A 20,341-nucleotide genomic window follows, 5' to 3' on the forward strand; every position below is an offset into this window, starting at 1 on the left:
TAGATTCTAAATAAATATGCCCATGTCTGTGTACAGGTATATGATTGATTCTGTAAGTTGGTGCAGTTTGATTAGATAGGTTGAGGTAAGAGATATTCAGATAGGCACGTGGTCCCATTCTTGAGCCTTCTTGGAACACTGGGAAGTTTTAATCAAATTTGTCACTAGGTGCATATTGATAGTGGAAGTTGTATATCCATCTGAAGCAGAAGAAAACATAATCTAGGTTGGGGTTGGAGTATATTCCTGGAACCACTTATTATTGAGAATGAATTAAGAGTAACAGGGTGGAGGCATCAGAAGGCACTAAACAGCAATAAAACCTGTTTACCCAGCTGAATCAGTGCCACAGCACAACAGAGCCCCTGGGGATCAATGAGCGTACAGTTGAATCGGCACCCTTGGAGACACGGCACACGAATGGACCCTGCACCGCTAGTGTGCTCAGTACCACACTGAGATAAAGTGATCATTTTGTACACCACTTGGCTGTTTCTACCATCATTTCTCCATAACGCTCATCCTGGCCAGTGAGGCTCCGAGAACCAGGACTCACGGGTGATACACACAGGGATGGAGCCTGTGTCAACTGCCTTTCGGGAATCACAGGGGATCATCAGGTGCCATGTAGAGCACCATTCTGGTGGCCCAACCTGTACTAAAAATACAACTGGAATGGATGCTGAATAACTAAGGTGATTTGTATTTCTAGTCCTTTTCTCACTTGTGACGTACAAAGCTGCATCTACGACAACCTCCTGGAAGCTCATATTCAACATGAATAAAGCCAAACTAATAATATTCTGTTCTGTACCTCCTTTTTGCTCTTGTGTTCTCTGGCACAGCAAGTGACAGGCCCATCCACCTTGTTTAAAGTCTAAACCTCACCGTTTTCTTCATTATGCAAGGCTCATGGGTAAAGGGATTCCATCTATTTTATTCCATTATCTTATCTCAGACAATCTAAGGAAATATTTGTGGAATGAAGGGACAACTAGAATACAAAGAAAAATGTTTCATGGACTATCAGGGTCTTCTGTATGCAATGTGTAATTTCTTTAAGAAAAAAAAAAGGTGGAAAAAAAAACTAGAATCAGGAAAGACAAGAGGTGTCTGCCTGGCTCAGTCAGTGGAGCATGTGAGTCTTGATCTTGAGGTTGTGAGTTTGAACCCCATGCTGGGGTGTAGAGATTACTTTTTAAAAAAAAATCTTAAAAAAAAAAAAAAAAAAGAAAGGATAAGCAAGGTTTTATCTGATAGAAATTAACCAAACCAATGAGGGAAGCCTCCCCTGTTGATGTGTTAGTTTTCTATTGCTGCTATAACCAAATTACCACAAACTTTGTGGCTTAAAATATCTATTTTTTAGTCTCATAGTCCTGGAGGTCCCAAGTCTGAAATGAGTGTCACTGGGCTAAGTTCCAAGTGTTGCCAGGGCTGTGTTCATTTCCGGAAGCTCTAAGGGAAAACAGGTTTTCTTACAGTCCAGCTTCTAGGAGCTGTCCACGTTCTTTGACTTGTCGCATTTTTCCATCTTCAAAGCCAGCAATGGCCCATCACGTCTTTCTCCTGCTGCCATGTTTCTGGTTGTGACTCTTCTGTCTCCCACTTCCCCCTTAAAGACCCCGATGATGATGCTGGGCCCAGCTCAATAATCCAGGATAATCTTTTTACCTTGCGGTCAGCTGATTAGCAACCTTAATTTCAACCGTGATCATAACTCCCCCTTGACATGTAACATAACGTGCAACAAGCAACCTTTTGAGGATCAAGGCTGGAACATCTCTCAGCGCCACGATTCTGACCACTGCTGCAGGTTAAGCTGATAACCACAGATTCCGGACCGTCCTATGAGGAAAGTTACCTCATCGTGAAAAGATTTGATGAAATCTGTGTTGTCCATATGCCCTCCTCCCATCTTGGCTTATTGAAGTAAAACTCATTCATCAACAGTTACCTTAAATACCACCTCCTCCATGATTCCTTCTGTGACTATCCTTGTGGGCATCGATGCCTTGGTCCTTGAATTTTTAATCATATCACAAGTCACATTAAATCTTGCTTAATGGACAGATATGCTTACACCACGTGTCTTTTCCCCTTTGAATGTAAGCTTCTTGAGGATTCATTTCCAAACCAGCATTCATAGGCAGTCTCTTCCTAATACCTCTGTGACTTTGGGAAGACATAGTACTTCCCGGGTTCTCAGGTACCCTGTATAATTAGCAAATTTCCTCACAACAAATATTAAGTGCAAGCACATTCCTGGCACACAGAGGCTGTTCAGTGCATGTTATTTCTCTTCCCCACCTATGTGTGGGATAAACTTGCACGTATTTGTGTGAGGGCTTCCTCCAGGACAAAGAGTTGGCATCTATACATTTTTCCTGAATGACTGTGAGCTCTGTGAAAGCAGGAACTCTGTCTTTCATGTTCATTGCCATGTTCCCAGTCCCAAAGTGCCTCTCAACAATAAATATTTACTGAACTAATGAATAATTCTTAGTGAAATAGATAGGAATGTTTCTCTGTCTTCCAGTGGTGTGTTCTCCTAACTATATATCTTGTCACAGATTTTCCTGATTCATCTGGCACAGTCTATATCCCTAAACCATTCGCTCCCATATACAAAATAAACCCTGACAAAATTAAAAATCTTTGCATAGCTAACGCTTCAGACTCTTTCAATCTGCTCTCCTCCTGCTTCCACCTCCCCTCCTTGCAGACATCCACATTCTTCCCCTTATGGGAATGCAGACAAAAAAGAAGCGTGATTCCTAAAATGAATAATTGATATTTCTTCAGAGCGACCTACCCTATTCTACTTGTTCTCTTAATTTACTCAGTTTATACCAACTGATGACAGAAGCCCATTGTTTTGCTGAAACATTAACTTCACAAAGTCATTCCGCTCCCATCTGCAGCACTTAAATTAATGATTCCCTCTGCAACATCTGTTTAATTAACTATCGGCACCATAGAAGAGGCGTCCAAATACCCCGGCGACTAAATCAGGCTCAAATTAGGGAAATACGATGTTAAATTGTATCAGGGAGAAGCCGAGTTTATCCTTCCGAGCACTGGCATTCATTAGCTAGCAGCCAACCCATGCATCTTCATAATGAAGTAGTGTCAGCAGTGCTTGGCTGTAAAGTTCTCATTTAGGGGCTGCACGGGTCCCTCCAGTCGTGGTCACCATGGGGAGCTAGGAAGAGGGGCTTAGAGACCCCCAGAGGTAGCACATCCTTCCTTCATCTTTGTTCTTGGAAAGAGCAATGGAGCTTCAATCAGGCATGTGCAGGCTGAGGGATTCTGGGAAATAGCAGTGGTGTGGGGAATGTGACACTTGTGAGTCATTTCTATTACGAGTATTCCATCTTCCCTGAATCCTTTTAGTTATATTTGCATAATTATTTGCATTGATCTACATAAGCAGGAAACTGGTCTGGCCTCTTTGGATGCACTGGGAAATCTCTTTAGTTCATAAATTTGACAGCATTCATTTAACAAAGATCTGCAAAGAACGTACTGTGTTCAAAGCATCATACTAGGCACAAGGGAAAGGCAAATTAGACACAAATCCTGCTCATCGATAATTTACACCAGATAGAGTACACTGTAAACATGATTCTAAACCTGCGTGTTTTCCTTTGTGCATGTACAAATAACACCAACTGGAAATGTCATAGTTTTTGGAATGAGAGTGAACTGAATATAATCTCCGCTCTCACGGTTTATGATCTAGTTTATGTATATACACACGCGCGCACACACATACACAGTCAACTAGAGAACCGACTCAAATACAAAAAAAATGAAGCCAGTAATATACTCGCATAAATAGGGATCGGCTAGCACAGGTGCCCAGGAGGGGAAGACGTCGTTTCGGGAGTGGCGTAAAAGAAAGAGTTCAGAGAGTCCATGTCCCATTAGCTGGTTCTGAAGGATGGTAAAATTTGCAGTTGGATGGAGAGGGGCAATTTAGAGAAGAGGGAAGACTATCAAGAATCCTAGAGCAACGAATCATGTAGCTTTGTGGACATAAAGGATGCTTTCAGAGGAAGCCTCTACTTTCTCTTGACATTCTAGTGTCTGGCACATAGTTGGTCTGAAATATGGAAGCTATCCGGGCAGTACAGAAAGAGGTCCTTGCTCACCTGTATGTGCCTCCTCGCTGTATCCTTTCAGTTTGTCACCCTGGACTGACATGAACACCTCGCGTCCCCTCTAAGCCGGACACTTTGACTGATTCATCTAGCTGGCTGGCCTTCTCTCTCACACCATGGCCACCATGCCTCTTTTATATTTGATACCAGACTTTGACCTTCCAGCATAGATTTCCTGATTGGATCCTGATACCCAGTCTCAGGATCTGCCTGACTAAAATTCATGTGTGATTCTCTCTTAAGTCATAACATTCAGAGGTGGATGCAATTATCTCCATGATGTGTGACCAACGCAGAAGACTATGATAAACACTATTTCTTAACATTGGTTAATTCATTCTGGGTTCATTTTGTGCACGAGGAAGACCTGCAGTGGGAGAAAAGATCTCCCCGGCCAGCTAGGGTCAGAAAAAAATGAGTTCAGTGAGGAAGGCATTGAGACAGTTGGGAACTAAAGGTCAGGTTCAAAAGCACTCAGAGGGAAAATTAAAAAAACAAACAAACAAAAAAACCAACACACCAGTCTATTGCACAGATTATCCAAAATGTTGTCATGTGTCTGACTGGACACCAGCAAGACATAAATCTGGTGGCTGATTCAACAAATTTTCCACTTTGTAGGGTTTTTTTTGTTGTTGCTATGGTGACAAATGGTGTGAAATTGCAAGTTTGTAAACTGTACAGTGAGGGAGCTCCTAAAATCAGGGGTCTGGCAAAGCCAAAAGATGTGAGAAGCCGAGGAAACCGAACAGGTACAGAATGGTCCAAGAAATCATCAAGCTTCCGCACCGGAGCACCGGAGCACCCTCACGCTCTTCCCCTCCACAACTGCTGCTAAGTCTCCAGATCTAAGCAGCCACATGAGACACAATAGTAGATGCCAGATGTACACATCTGTTAGTTAAGTCACATGCACGAAAGGAAGGATGCCATGTGAAGTTCTAAGTTTATTTTCAAAAGAATTTCTGAAATCTGGCAACTTCTAGCAATGAAGAAAAGTCCTAATGTGCTAACATCATTACATCAGTGATGTTGCCTGGTTGTCACTCACAGGGGATAAGAGGTCTTTTTTCCTCCCTCCTTTCTTTGCTCATTCTCTTGCCCAGAAAACCACTGTTGCTCAAGAATTCAATGTAAAGATGTATTTAAATACAGAATCCACCTCAGTTGATCAAGAGGTAGGATGTTTTGATGGGTAGGGTTAGGGCTCCTATCATCAGGCCTGGACTCCAGGTCTGGTTCTGCTGCTTGCTCACAGTATGAACTTAAGCAGTTGATCTGATCTCTCCAAGCGTCTGGTTTTCCTTGTTGGTTCTGTTTTGTCTTAATCAGAAAAAAATAGCAGTTAAAAAGTATTTACTATATTGAAGGAGGTAAGGGTCATAAAGCAGTCCATACAGTGGTTGTCATAAGACAAGCGCTCGGTAAATTTTAGCTATTAAGGTTAGTATCAGCTAACTACTAGTATGATTCTACTTTTTTAAAGAGTGTGAAAATTCAGCTTCATTGTGATTAATGAGAAAAAGAATAAAAAGGAAAAAAAAAGTTCAAAGAGACTTTTTTTACTTCTCACTATATAAATGACAGTGGCCAACTGAAACTGCTGGGGGACTGATCCCCAAATTCAAAATGCCCCCAGGAACACTGACTGGTTGATTTCACCGATGATTTCTGAAAGGAAGTCTGGGTTGGCAAATTAAAATAATCTCCAGTTGGACAGTGATAGGAGGTGGGAGAGCAGTGTAGAAAAGATGCTAACATCAAGAAATCCCAGGAGGATATCCAGGCGAGGACACAGGTGGAGAGCAACCTTAGAGAATCAGAAAGCTTCCTTGGAAATCAGATTTAAGGGCAAATGTCTGACCTCAAGGCAATCTGTCTGCAAGCAAGTTTCAGAGCAAGTTGAGGGCAGGGTTCTGAGCAAGTGTCTAGAATCCAGATACAGAAGTTACAAAAGGAAGACATGGCCTCTCCTTGAGAGTGACAAACAGGACTCCTGGCTGGAAGGTAGACACAGGGGAAAGGCACGTTGCATCAAATTCCAAAAGGGGATAAAAATATCTAACTGTTGGAAATATTCTGGAATTCTGAAAATGCACTTGATCGGTCATTTAAATGATAAAACTTACAGTTCTATTGTGCATCTGTGAAACACAGAAAAAATAATCAAAGTAGAAAACCAAAAGACAAAAGTAAAAATGAACCATTGGGACTTCATCAAGATAAGAAGCTTTTGCACAGCAAAGGATACAGTCAACAAAACTCAAAGACAACCTACAGGATGGGAGAAGATATTTGCAAATGACGTATCAGATAAAGGGCTAGTTTCCAAGATCTATAAAGAACTTATTAAACTCAACACCAAAGAAACAAACAACCCAATCATGAAATGGGCAAAAGACATGAAGAGGAATCTCACAGAGGAAGACATAGGCATGGCCAACACGCACATGAGAAAATGCTCTGCATCACTTGCCATCAGGGAAATACAAATCAAAACCACAATGAGATCCCACCTCACACCAGTGAGAATGGGGAAAATTAACAAGACAGGAAACCACACATGTTGGAGAGGATGCGGAGAAAAGGGAACCCTCTTACACTGTTGGTGGGAATGTGAACTGGTGCAGCCACTCTGGAAAACTGTGTGGAGGTTCCTCAAAGAGTTAAAAATAGACCTGCCCTACGACCCAGCAATTGCACTGCTGGGGATTTACCCCAAAGACACAGATGCAGTGAAACGCTGAGACACCTGCACCCCGATGTTTCTATCAGCAATGTCCACAATAGCCAAACTGTGGAAGGAGCCTCGGTGTCCATCGAAAGATGATGGATAAAGAAGATGTGGTCTATGTATACAATGGGATATTACTCAGCCATTAGAAACGACAAATACCCACCATTTGCTTCAACGTGGATGGAACTGGAGGGTATTATGCTGAGTGCAGTAAGTCAATCGGAGGACAAACGGTGTATGTTCTCATTCATTTGGGGAATATAAATAATAGTGAAAGGGAATATAAGGGAAGGGAGAAGAAGTGGGTGGGAAATATCAGAAAGGGAGACAGAACATGAAGACTCCTAACTCTGGGAAACGAACTAGGGGTGGTGGAAGGGGAGGAGGGCGGGGGGTGGGGGTGAATGGGTGACAGGTACTGAGGGGGGCACTTGACGGGATGAGCACTGGGTGTTATTCTGTATGTTGGTAAATTGAACACCAATAAAAAATAAATTTATTATTAAAAAAAAAAGAAAAGAAAACCAAAAGACAGAAAAACTTTGAGTGTAATCATTGTCTTTACTATCGTAACACTTACCATGTTCAAGTACTGGTGTTTGTTTTCTTTCAAATGGGATCGTTCCTATTCTTCTATGAGGATTACAAAGCAATGACTACAATATTGAGCATCTTGAGCATATTTTCATATGGGTCACAGAAGCCCATGTTTGGATCTCGTGGGTAGGAGGTGTTTGGGTTTCATTTGTGATCTGGTCACTTGTGTTGTTTTCCTCCTACGACAAGAAGCAAGATCCCAGAGAAGACCTTAATTACTGGGTTGTCCATATTTGTGCAGGGAGGCTAGAGAGAGAGAATGACAGAGGAATGTCACCGAGAAGTGAGAAGAATTGACACAACCCAAATATTCCTACTACAGAGGTTTTAGTTGGAAGTTGAAGAATGACTGGGTCCTAGGATCACATGAAACTAAAGCACTGAATGCAAAGAATAAACTTTTAAAAAGGAGCTGGTTCCCTTTGTAAGGCTTGAGGTAGGTTTAGAAACAAGCACTGGAGTCATATTTGTGCTAAGATCAAGACTATAATTATCTTGAGCTATTACTACCAGGCAAGGTTTCCTGAGAAAAACTTGCAGTTAATATACCTACATTTTATTTTAAATATACTCATTCAATACTTGCTAATTCACCATGAATGGAAAATAAATGCTTTTTCCTGTCCATCTGCTCTTTACAGCACATAAAGGCATGTTACGATCACGTTCACATCTGTATTGTAGGGACACTTCTCAACCATTTCAGCAGGTGGATCCCCACGCAGAAAAAGAGACTCTGCATCTCTTCTGTGATTGATGAGAATTTCAGATACAGAAATGGTATCTGACCCACCTAGTGTGGGTCCAGTACATTGGTCTCACATACGTTTTCGCCTTTAATCTTCACTGTTACTTAATTTCGTAGGGAAACATTTTACAGACGGGAAAACAGAGGCACAGAGAATTAGCCCAAAGCTCATATTAATCCCAATCGATCTAAAATAAGAAATTATTAAGTAAGTGAGATTATTAAGTAACCAAACAGGCCTAGAATTTAATACATTTTGTTTAAAAAACTATTTAATAAAAATATTAGAATTTTTCAGCTCCAGCACTAGATTGGGAATCCAAGTATCTGCTCTGCTGTCTAAATGGAAAACAAACTGGGACAATTGGGTGGCTCCGTGGTTGAGCATCTGCCTTTGGCTCAGGGCGTGACCCCGGAGTCCCGGGATCAAGTCCTACGTCGGGCTCCCCGCAGGGAGCCTGCTTCTCCCTTTGTCTGTGTCTCTGCCTCTCTCTCTGTGTCTGTCATGAATAAATAAATAAAATCTTTTTAAAAATTAAACAAATAAATTGAAAACAAACTAATGACTGCCGGAAGGGAGGTGAGTAGGGAGAGAGTAGGGATGAAATAGATAAAGGGGATTAAGAGTACACTTATAGACACTGAGAAATGTATAGAATTGTTGAATCATATTGTATACCTAAAACTAATATAACGCTGTATGTTAATTATACTTGAATAATAAATGGTTTAAAAATATGAGGCACCTTTGATAAATATAATAATCTTCAATGGCCAAAGTTTCCCAGTAAGGATTATATGACTCTCCTGGTATGTGCCAGGTTTAAAATTTCCACCAGGAATAAAAATGTCAAAAAAAATTAAAAATTAAAATGAATAAATAAATAAAAAATTTTTAAAAAAGGAAGAAAAATGTCCCCAGTAGCTTAAAAAAGACCAACAGAAATCACTGAACAACCTCTGATTCATAAGAAATACATACTAAGTGGAATTTGAGAAGCATCTTTTCCACCCAAAGGAACTCTGAGTTGACTCTGAAGTCGCTTGTGTGGGTCATATAATAAAGTAGCTTATGAAACCATAGATTACTCACACTCTGTTATCTGAGTCCTGTATGATGGTTTATTGAACTGTTCCACACATCTGCATTTAGTGTCTTGCCATGATGTGAATATTCTTTAAGGCCAGACATCTGGTCAGCACTTCTCTGCTCTCTCAGGGAATTTCAAAGTTACTATACAAAAGCCTGCTCAGTGAAACTGATTCAATGAAACTGATGAATGGGCTGTTTTTAATGGAGTTCCATTAATAATGCTATGCATACTAAAAACTATATTTAACACAATGAAATGGGTGCTACTTGATAATCCAGACTCCAGGAATTCTAATCCTGCTAGTCTGTTTGGGCTGCTATAACAAAAATACCACAGACTGTGCCTTAAACTACAGACATTTATTTCTCATGGTTCTGGACCTGGAAAATCCATGATCAACGTGCCAGTAGATCCAATGTCTAGTGAGGGCCCATTTCCTGTCAGAGATGGTCTTCTCTCTGTGCCTTCATGTGGTGGAAGGGTCAAGGGAGCTCTATGGGGTCTCTTTGGTAAGGATGCTAATTCCATTCCTGAAGGTGCCATCCTCATGATCCGATCACTTCCTAAAAGATCGACCTCCAAATACCATCACATTGAAAATTAGAATATGAATATGAATTTGAAGGAGACACAAGTATTCAGTCCACAACACCTTTCTATAGATTATATGAATCGGCAAGAACCATAAACCTGATTATATTCTTAATTACTCCTAAGATTATGGTTGTCAAGCTGTGCTTGAGTTCGTCTATGTCGAAGATGACAAATTTGTGTTACGCCGGCCTCTACTTTCCCATGTGTGCCCACGGTGGTCATTGTTAGTGAATCATGGCATGTACCTATTGTCACAGATCTCAGACCTTTATAAAGAACCACAAGATTCTCACTCCCTATCCATTAGATATGGCACATGAATTGAAATGTACTTACTTTTCCTGGTCTAGTAGAAAAAAAAAAAAAAAAAAAGAATAACCCACATTGGACCAGGGCCACAATACTGGACTGGAAACTTTTCTTTTATGAGGTACTTTCAATAAACATTAAGAATCACAGGGCATCGGGCTCTCATCTTTTCCAAAGAACTGTATGAAATATGGGTGAAGTCACAGTGAAGAATGTACAGGAGCTGGGTAGCTGTCCATAGCTTGATATTTGCTCTTGGTCTCGTTTAAGCCATTGGGGACATTTTTCTTCCTGGTGGGAATTATAAACCTGGCACATACCAGGAGAGTCATAAAATCCCCTCTGGTATCTTTAATCAATCATGACTAGTATATCTACCATACATTCTCCAAGTTTAAAATAGAATAAAGTCACATAATAATCTTTCTCCCAGCAGCTAGACTGCCTTTCAGCACAATGACCCACACTCTATGGCTGTATTAACAGATACGATCTATTCTTTAATGGAGCTCAGCCATGGGGATTAGCTACCTGTAATGCAGTTTGGGCTGTCAAGCACTCTACCAAACTGCTAACACATTACAAGTTATAGGCATCAATTCTTTCTAAGTGAAAAGGCATTTCACATTCAAAACACTTCAAACCTAATAACGGGAAATTATCATGATGGATCCCCTTCAGCTGCCGAACGGTAAAGAGATGGAGAGAAAAAAGAGAGGCACCCAATCAAAAAATTCATATCAATTCTTTTTGATCTACCTGGGGCAGATTAAACCCGAGTAGTGGATAAGCTGTCAAAAAGATTGCAGGAGCTCAGCTGTGGATCAGGAGTGTTTCTGTTTGATGGCAGGAGGCAAATCCTAATAGAATAGGAATAAAGTCCAGCGGCCGGGATAGTCCATTTTGCCTGGAATCACAGAGGCCTGGGCAGACCGGGAAGGCCAGGTAACATGCATCGTATTGAACTTCCCTCATGTTTAGTGTGACACCAGGATGTTGAAAATGCTCAGGGAATCTGAACTGGAACAGGGTCCTGGAAAAACGCTCCTACTAGGTAAGGGAAAGCTAGAATGTTCTCTTTCCTGTCCTATTTCATATGGCCTTCCAAGTGTGGTCAGACCCTCAACTGACTCGAATAAACCAGGGGACAGACATGCTGATACTGCCTGGTATTTCGGACATCACGTCAAAATTAAGGGTAGAATTGTTATTCCCATATGACTCAATTATATTCACTCATTCCCTGCTAATTTATTCAATGACATATCCAATTTCTGGTTATAGATTCATGGCTGTTCTAGATAATATGGGCTTAAGGGGCCTTCACAAAAACCAGAGGAATTCAAAACAAACCTGAAAAAAGCCAAACCATCATTTTCTGAGTCTGCCACCACAGATAGTATAATATTCATCATTGTTCACCATTAAAGGAATCTGACAGTTCAAATATGTGCTAGGATTAGCCAACAGGTTTCAACTAGCTGTTGGAGAGTTGCACTGAGAAGGACTGATCTGTGCTTAGCCAAAGTGTTAGGACTGAGTAAAAACGTTTTCAGGGGGAAGAGAAAGGGGAATGGAGGGCTCCTGCCAACACTTTGCCAGCTCTCACCTGATTGTATTTCCATTCTCAGATCTCCTCCTTTTAAACTCTTTTGTCATGGCTTCAACCAATGAACATCTCAGGTATTTGGTGATTTGATGGTTGGACAATCAAAAGCAGATGATTTAATACATTTTTAACAACAACTTTTCCGAATATTTTTCATGGAGCACCATACCTTAACAAAACAGTAGTTCGGTGTCTTCCAAACAACTTCAGATCCAGGGAAGTAAGCCCATGTTCAACAGACAAGGTCCCCACACTCATGGAAAGGGACTGAAGGCAAAGTAATCACACTTATATATAATTCCTTGACTCAGGTAAGTACTCCAAAAAACAAAAATACATGCAATGATAATAATAATAATAATAATAATAATAATAATTAATAATAATAATATCACACAAAGGACACATTATTATCTGGGGTAGGGGAGAGGGTGCCAAGAAAGATTTCCTGAAGCAATTGATGCCTAAATGGATGTGAAAAACACACAGATATTAACTAGAGAAAGTCTGGTGAAGAGCACATGCAAAGGCCCTATGACAGAAAGAAGAGTCACCTTAAGAAGGAAAGACAGGCATGGTTAGGGCCGGAGACAAAAGGCAAGACAGATGGCTTGAGGGGAGGAGCTGGATCATGCAGGATATTTTACATCATGTCGAGGATTTTGCTTTTTCCTAATAACAGTGGAAAAGCATTGAAGGAGTATAGTCAGGAGAACATTATAATGAGACACGAACTTTTTTGGAAAGATCGCTCCTACAGTATTTTGGAGATAATTGTTAGGGAAGGTCAAAAGAAGACCAAATAGAAAACCATTTCATGTTTATTTGTTTGCTTTTCTCCAGGAGCACAAGAGAGAAACAATGAGGCCATATCACTCTTGCGATCAGACCAACGAAGCCGCATAAGGATATAAAATTAGTAGGGAAATGGATGCTCAGGATTAGTCACAAAAGGACCAGGTCTATGATTTTGAAATATAGAGAAGAACTAATATTTATTTACTACTTATGCTCAGCATTGTGTTATGTTATGCTATGAACTGTCCAAATGCTTGGTCTCACCTCATTCTTACATGAGCCCTATCATGTAGCCATTTCCATAATCTCTAGTCTATGAAAGAAAAAAACAAAACAAAACACCATCTGGAAAGCACACAACACAGACCTATACGCAAGAGATGGACGCCCAAGCCCAGCTGAACCACAGCCCTGCTCCAGTCTCCTGACTCTGGCCATTCATCTCCACCCAGACACCTGCAAGGGCCGTCCCGTTCCTTATCAATGCCTGCGTATCACCTGAGGGCCCTGTGTCTGCTCAGTACCTGAATCATCCCCTTCCTGATACCCCAGTCCAGGTTTCGGAAAGGAAGCAACAAGGTAGTTGAGGAGAGAGATAGGAGGGAACGAAGTTTATTTTTCTTAGAGCACATGTTCTGAAAATGCCCATGATTATAACAGTGATTCTATTTACTTTTCTGACTCTGCCAGAAGCCCAAAGGGTAGGACAGATTTTCATTCCTGTCACAACAGGGCTGAGGAAACCATGCCTATTTAGTCTGGTTGGAGGATACAGTGTAGGAGACTCTGTTAAGACTGTCTCATTAGTCATACAGCATTTGCACATTGATGACTGAAGGCGGAATATGGCCTTAATTACATTACCATGCTAAACCTGATGTTTCCTTGAGGGCCAGGGGATGAAGGGAGAGGAATGGAGTCAGCAGCTATGGGCCAAAGAGAGAAAACACCACGATATTATGTCACTGGTAATTAAGAGGTAGGGGTGGGAGGAGGGCATGATAAAGGAAAACAAATAACGTGTCTTGAGCATCTTTTGTTTCTCAGGAACCAAGCTATGTATTTGTACAAATTCCATATAAAATAGTATGGATGGCCGTGAACTTATATTACAGATAACTCATAAAAATATAACAAACATATGTTTATTCGAATGTTTTGGAGTTTGCAAAGCACTTCAAAATAGGAAGGCGCTACTGTGCTATGGTTTGAGGAGGCCAATCGACAGGATGCTTTTCTTTCCTTTAAGTTCAGAAGTAATTAAGGAAATAGTCCCCAAAGTTAAGGCGGGCGGGATTGAAGATAGGTTATTATTGCTAAAGCAGTACTGCAGAACCTTACCCCCAGATTTACCCTTGCCCGGCTCGGTACAGGCAGGGGGGCAGGGGACAGGGAGGTTAACTCACAGGGACACCTGGAGGCGTGATATTCCAAGGAGCACCTACCTGCAGACTCTTTACCTCATTACTCAAGTGTGACTCTTCCTCCTTTGGGGAGAAGCCAGCTGTGGGCAGGGAGTTACAGTGCTCCTCTAGACAAGTTCCATCGGGAAAACATGCAAATGTAAAAATAAGGCCTCCACGACTACAGTGCAAAATGAGAAAGCACGGGCTTTGGAGGAAAACAGAGTAGATGCTTAATATGTTACTTCCTACAATTTCCTCAATAAGCCTTTGACATCAGACATCATCATTTCGGTGTATAGTTGATGCTGTCTTTATGTTTTGTTCATTGTGGAAGCTTGGCATTCATTTTGACTTTTTCAATATTTTATATTTTAGAACCATATCAAAATGTTATAATATTAGACTATTATTTGTCTTGAATGCTGAGAGTCCAGTGCTCTAGCACACTAACTTGCATAGAGTGGGCGTTCAGCAAAAAAATGCCAACTACATTGCATCGTGGAGAACATGGTTCCTATACCCTAGGACCCCACAAGGCAAAATGGGTCAGTGTTTTGCAAAGATTGGTACGAATTTAGTATGTAGTATATGAGCTACTGATGACATTCTAAATGATTTGAGGTGATACATTAAAATATTTTTAAATTTTCACGGTTATATATGTATTTTGATAAGCTTTCAAATATACGTACATATATATGCACGTGTATAATTACAGTAACACTTGTATTTCATAGGTGTTATTGTTTAGGATGAGTTTAAAGAAGAAATGTGTTTAAAAGTTAGCAAATATGGGGCCCCTGGGTTGCTCGGTTGGTTAGTGTTTGCCTTTGGCTCAGGTCCTGGGATAAGCCCCACATCGGGCTCCCCGCTTGGCGAGGAGTCAGCCTCTCTCTCTGCCCCTCCCCTTGCTCGTGCCATCTCTCTCTCCTTTTTTCTTTCTCTCTCTCAAATAAAACATTTTTTTTTAAGTCTTAAAAAGAAGTTAGTAAATATAAAGAGAATATTAAGTAAATGAAACACGGACAGCATGTTTAGATATTTAGATTTGGCTAAATATCTCAAACAAATGCATAGATAACTAAAGTTTGAGAAACTCCATAGTAAACACTATCATTTTAGAGTCAGACAGTGGGAAAAGTATAATAAATAGTCTAATAGATGCAGAAAGCATAAACAGCTATTATTGAGAGAAAGCGGAAATTAATTCCAAGTGGTGGGAATTTGGGAAGACTTCAAGGAGGAAACAATTATTGAACTGCGCCTTGAAGACTGCAAGATGTCAAGAAACAGATGTGAGACTATTCTTTAAAAACCCAAAGTCCAAACTGCATACTGCATTCATTTTGGGGTCTGATTCTGTTACATTTTAGCTGGCCCCATCTCGAAGCCGTTCCTGAGGAGCTGGTTGCATTTCTAATCCCCACAAAGAATCATTTTTATTACGATCTAAGGTCACCTCATTGGTGACAATAATTTCCCACCTCTCCTTCAACGTTGCCTGATTGTCTTCTAAATTTGTTTACGAGGCCTTTATAGCCAAGAACCCAATTAAGGGTGTTCAGACCCCACACAAGTGTGATCAGCAGCACCTAGAAACAATAACCGTGCCCCCCCCTCCACACACACCCTCTTTCTTGTAAATTTTTATGTCACAAAATGAAAGTCAGTTATAGATCCATTAAGTGGGAGATGTAATGGGAGGGAGAAGCAGTGAGCTCTATCTGGGTTGAAGAAGATAAGCTGCATAAATCAGCACACCTTGCAGCTGAACATTTCTTTAAATAGCTGAACAGGAAAAGAACATGCTCCTTCTATTAATATCAGCAGCACTCCCTCCTGTCTTTAGGGGATCCAGGCCTCAGCCCTGGGACGCGGGAAATGCTGGTGCCCTACACCGAAATGCCACAAACCCGGCCATGGCTGTGTGTCTGTCAACACTCCAGTCGCTGTCCCTGGGGCAGGGCCTGTCCCAGACTATTCTTGGAATATGTCCTCTCCTATATCCCCATCTCATCCAAAATCACCCGTTTTTGTATAATCTAATAAGTTAACTCTCCCTTACCTGGAGGCCTAGTCAACAAAACCTCAGGATTGCTTAGTTTCCGGAGGCAAAATGCAAAGCCACACTCAGCTAAGGCAAGAGCTCTCTCAATTTTAAAACACTTTGTCCCGTGCCTGTTATATGCTACCTAAAGTTTTAATTTAATTTAAATGATACATTATTTTATTTATTACACAAGAAGTTCTATTGCAGACTTATTGCACAAGAAGTTTCCTGTGGAAAGTAAAAAAATGTACCAGATTCAACTGAGCAAAAACAGGAAAAAAATGTAATCAAAATCATACCAATCAAAAATAATAGTTTTGGTGTGAAAATATGTAAAATATGTCCAAAATGCCTTACGTAAAAAACCTTGAGGTTAGATGCATTTCAAAATGTGTTTAGATTTTAGAAAGTTAATTTGGAGCATATTTATTATATGACATATCACCCATAGCAGGTCTAGGGCAGAATTAGTAAAAATCATGAATATTCACATTATATGATGCTAAAGCTTAAAAATAAACTCATGTCAGCTCAGGTTAGGTTTTGTGACCAAATGTGTTTTGGCAACAAATATGAAAAAAATACATTTAATTTGAGGGGTATGTGGATTTCCAAATTGAACATTGATGCTTACGTTATTACTATTCTCTAAACTGCTCTTCAGCATGATGAGTGTATTATAAACAGCTTTCAATGTGCAAAAAATATGTATCTACACCATCATTGAATATCAAATTTCCACTGTTAAAATTTTAATACATATTTTTAAATGCAAATTATACAGAAATGCAAAACAAAGATGGTAAGTGCCATCTTATACCACCTCCAGAGACAACCGCTATTTACTGGCATATGCCCTTCTCGGCCTTCATTTTATATATCTACAACCTTATAAAATTATCTACATTAAAAAACTGGAATAATATTATGCATACCATTCTGCAATCTAGTTTCTCCCTGTAACATATTTTGGAAAGATTTCCTTACCATTAGTATAAATCAGCCTCATTCTTATGAGTAACCTCATAACAATAAATATAATAGATAGATTTCCCTCCCTTTCTTCCTTTCTTTTTCTTCTTTTGACAATTATTTATTGTATCCAGCACTGTTTGAAATGCTAGGAATACAGAGAGAAATCGGACAAAAATCCCCACCTTTAGGAAACCTAGTTTCTAGTGCACAGAAAGGCAGTGAAGAAGATAAAAAGTAAAACCACTACTATATTACGTAGTGAGATGAAAACTGCATCAGGTAAAGGCACAGGAAAACCTCAAGAGCTGAAGAGTGCAAATTGAGATGGGAGGGCCAGGAATGCAGGATGGCCACCACGCAGAAGGTAAATGTGAGACAAAGAGTAGGTGGGGGAGTGAGCCACGCAGATACTTGGAGGAAGAACACAGTTGTCCAGGCGGAGGGAGTGTCAAAGTGCAAACAGGGTGGAGAAGAGGGTCTGGCACGTTTCAGTAACAGAAAGGAAGCCAACATGGTTGGAGCCAATTAAGCAAAGGGGAGAACACAGGGGTAAATGGAGGTGGAAGTAACGCTCAGATTATATGGGCCTGGCAGGCCAACACAAGGACTTTAGATCTCCCTATAAGTGATATAGAAAGGTTGTGAGAATCTGGAGCAGAGAAGGGAAAGATCTGGATTTTATTTTTAAGGGATAGCTCCATTGGTTGAGAGTAGATAGAAAAGTACAGGGGTAGAATATGGAAAACCATTTTAAGAGGTTACTGAAGTTATCTAGGCAAGAAATATCTTGGGTGAACGTGACAGCCATGGAGGTGGGGAGAAAAGATCAATACAGGTGTGTATTTGAAGGTATTTAAAGGTGTCAGTGAGAGGTTTGCCGATGGATGGGATATGATGAGTAGGAGAACGAGAGGTGTCCAGGGCCCAAGGTATGTGGCCTAAGTCAGTAGAAGGAGACAAGTACCACCAACTGAGATGGGGAAGGTCACCGGGGTGCAACGGGGTTGTGAGGGAATATCGGGAATTCACTCTTGATCATGTTAAGTTTGAGATCTATGTGGCACATTTGAGTAGGAATCTCAAAGAAGCAGTTGGATGGAGAGGAAAGATCCAAGCTGGAGGCGTACAATTAGGAGTTGCTGACATTTACATGGATTTAAAAGGTATGAGACTAGATAAGACACTTAAGGGTGAACTTATGGTTACAAAGAAAGATTTTATCAAACCAACCACTGTCCAATTTTTGGACATATGATCGTTGCATTTTTCACTTATATAAAGAATGGAAAAACTGTTATGCACGTGTTTTGAATACACATCTGATTTTTTTCTTAAGTTAATCTTTTTCATGCGTAGTTGCTTAATGTGAGACACCTGTAAACAAATCCAAGGAAACGGTGAATGATGCTCCATTAATTTCTTTTTCCTGCGAACACAATGAATAGTTTATGATGTTGCCTGGGGAATCAGTAAAGTTTTCCTTAAGGATAAGGAGATGTCATTTCAACTGCATCCTAAAGGCTGCAAAGAGATTTTGCAGTTAAAAAGTAGGATAAGGGAAAAGGACCTCCAAGGTAATAGGACCTGCCTTGTGAACAAATAGGGCACGAGGAAGGAATATAAAATGCCCAAAGAATAACTAAACACCCACATTAAAGAAGCACATGGCATCTGGAGAGCAGCATGGAAAAGGAAGTTACTGTGGGACCAGACCCTCACGGATTTCACATTCCAAGGTAAGGAAATTTTACTATGTCCTATAACCCAATATGAAGAGAAAAGGTATTTAAGCAGGAGGAGGTGATTTGATTAGATCTCTACGGAAAAAAGGAAAAAAAAAAAAAATGGAAGTAAGCAGGGTTAATTCCAGTGGAAAAGGCCCTGGGTCCAGGGAGGGTCCAGCTGGTAGGCTGTTGCAGCAGCTCCTTGCATAGGTAAGAAGGGCTTAAGAAGAGCTTGGATGACAGCAGCGTCTGGGCTGGTGAAGAAGGAATTGAAATGAGAGATGTTTATGACAAGTTCATGTCTGGGTCTGACCTTTCACTGATGCTCATGCTCGAACATTCTAAGCCTGAGTTTCACGCCCCATCTCTGTGATTCGATGCTACTCATACTCAAGGCTGGGGTCCTAATGTTGAGAGAAATTATTTGTGATAATGAGGCATCTGAATTGAAGGTGCCATTTTGGTGTCTGTTTGGGTTTTGGAGAGCAGACCTTTATTTTCAAGCATGTATACTAATTATGGGAGGCAGCCGGTGCAATGGAGATGTTTCCAGACTGTGGCCCTCACAGGCGTGTGCCTACATGTCCCACTGACCATCCATAGGATTAGCTTAGACAAGTCAAGGTCTCTTCACTTATGAAATGGGCCCTATAAACTCTCCTACCTCCTTCAGATGACTGTGCTGTGTGAATTGAGACAGACATGCAGGTGTTCTTTGTAATAAAATCTACAAATATATGGTGCTCAATTGAATTGGGCTAAAAAAATTATGTTGGCCACTTCAAATTCCTTGTGGAACTAGACAGTGTATAAATAAATAACTAGATAAATAAGGTGCTGGCTTTTGAGGGTTTTTAGGGACTATGATCCAATAAAAATACATGAGTGAATTGCTGGTGGCATTATGACTATTGCAGGTAAAGTATAATTGGAAGCATCTTGTCCATTTTTAAAATATATATTCCTCGAATATTACCACACTATTTCTCTTGCCAAATCATGTGTTCACAGGCATAGGAAAATAAATTTCACTCAGCTTAGATTGAATTCTAACAGAATCTGAATTAATGACCTTTTACTATTTAATCAGCCCATTTTGTAGAGTGACATTTTTATGTCGGTTGACTTTCTCTATAGCCCTGTTTCTTACATGTTAATTCCTTAGAAGGCACTGGTCTTCTGAACAAAGTCTCATTCTAGGAAACTGGGGCCTTCCAAGTCAAAGGAAATGAGCCCTGTGGATTCAGAGAAACATAAAGTAGATTAATTCAGATGGGATTGAACAGGAAATAAGGACAACTTCATACAGAAGATTGAGCTGGATTTTCTATCTGTTGCAAACTGAGAAAGTCATGCTTAGAAAGGGCGTTTTAAAGATCTAGAATTGAGCTTGGTTGTGTGTTTCTCCTCCTAGCTTTATTAAGATATAATTGAAATATTGTGTAAATTTAAGTTTTTAAGTTCTGCAACATGGTAATTGGATACACATACACACACATACACACAGAGCCATTTTTCAGTCCTATCATTAATA

Source organism: Vulpes vulpes, chromosome 12, assembly GCF_048418805.1.
Source record: "Vulpes vulpes isolate BD-2025 chromosome 12, VulVul3, whole genome shotgun sequence".
In the NCBI taxonomy this organism is placed as follows: domain Eukaryota; kingdom Metazoa; phylum Chordata; class Mammalia; order Carnivora; family Canidae; genus Vulpes; species Vulpes vulpes.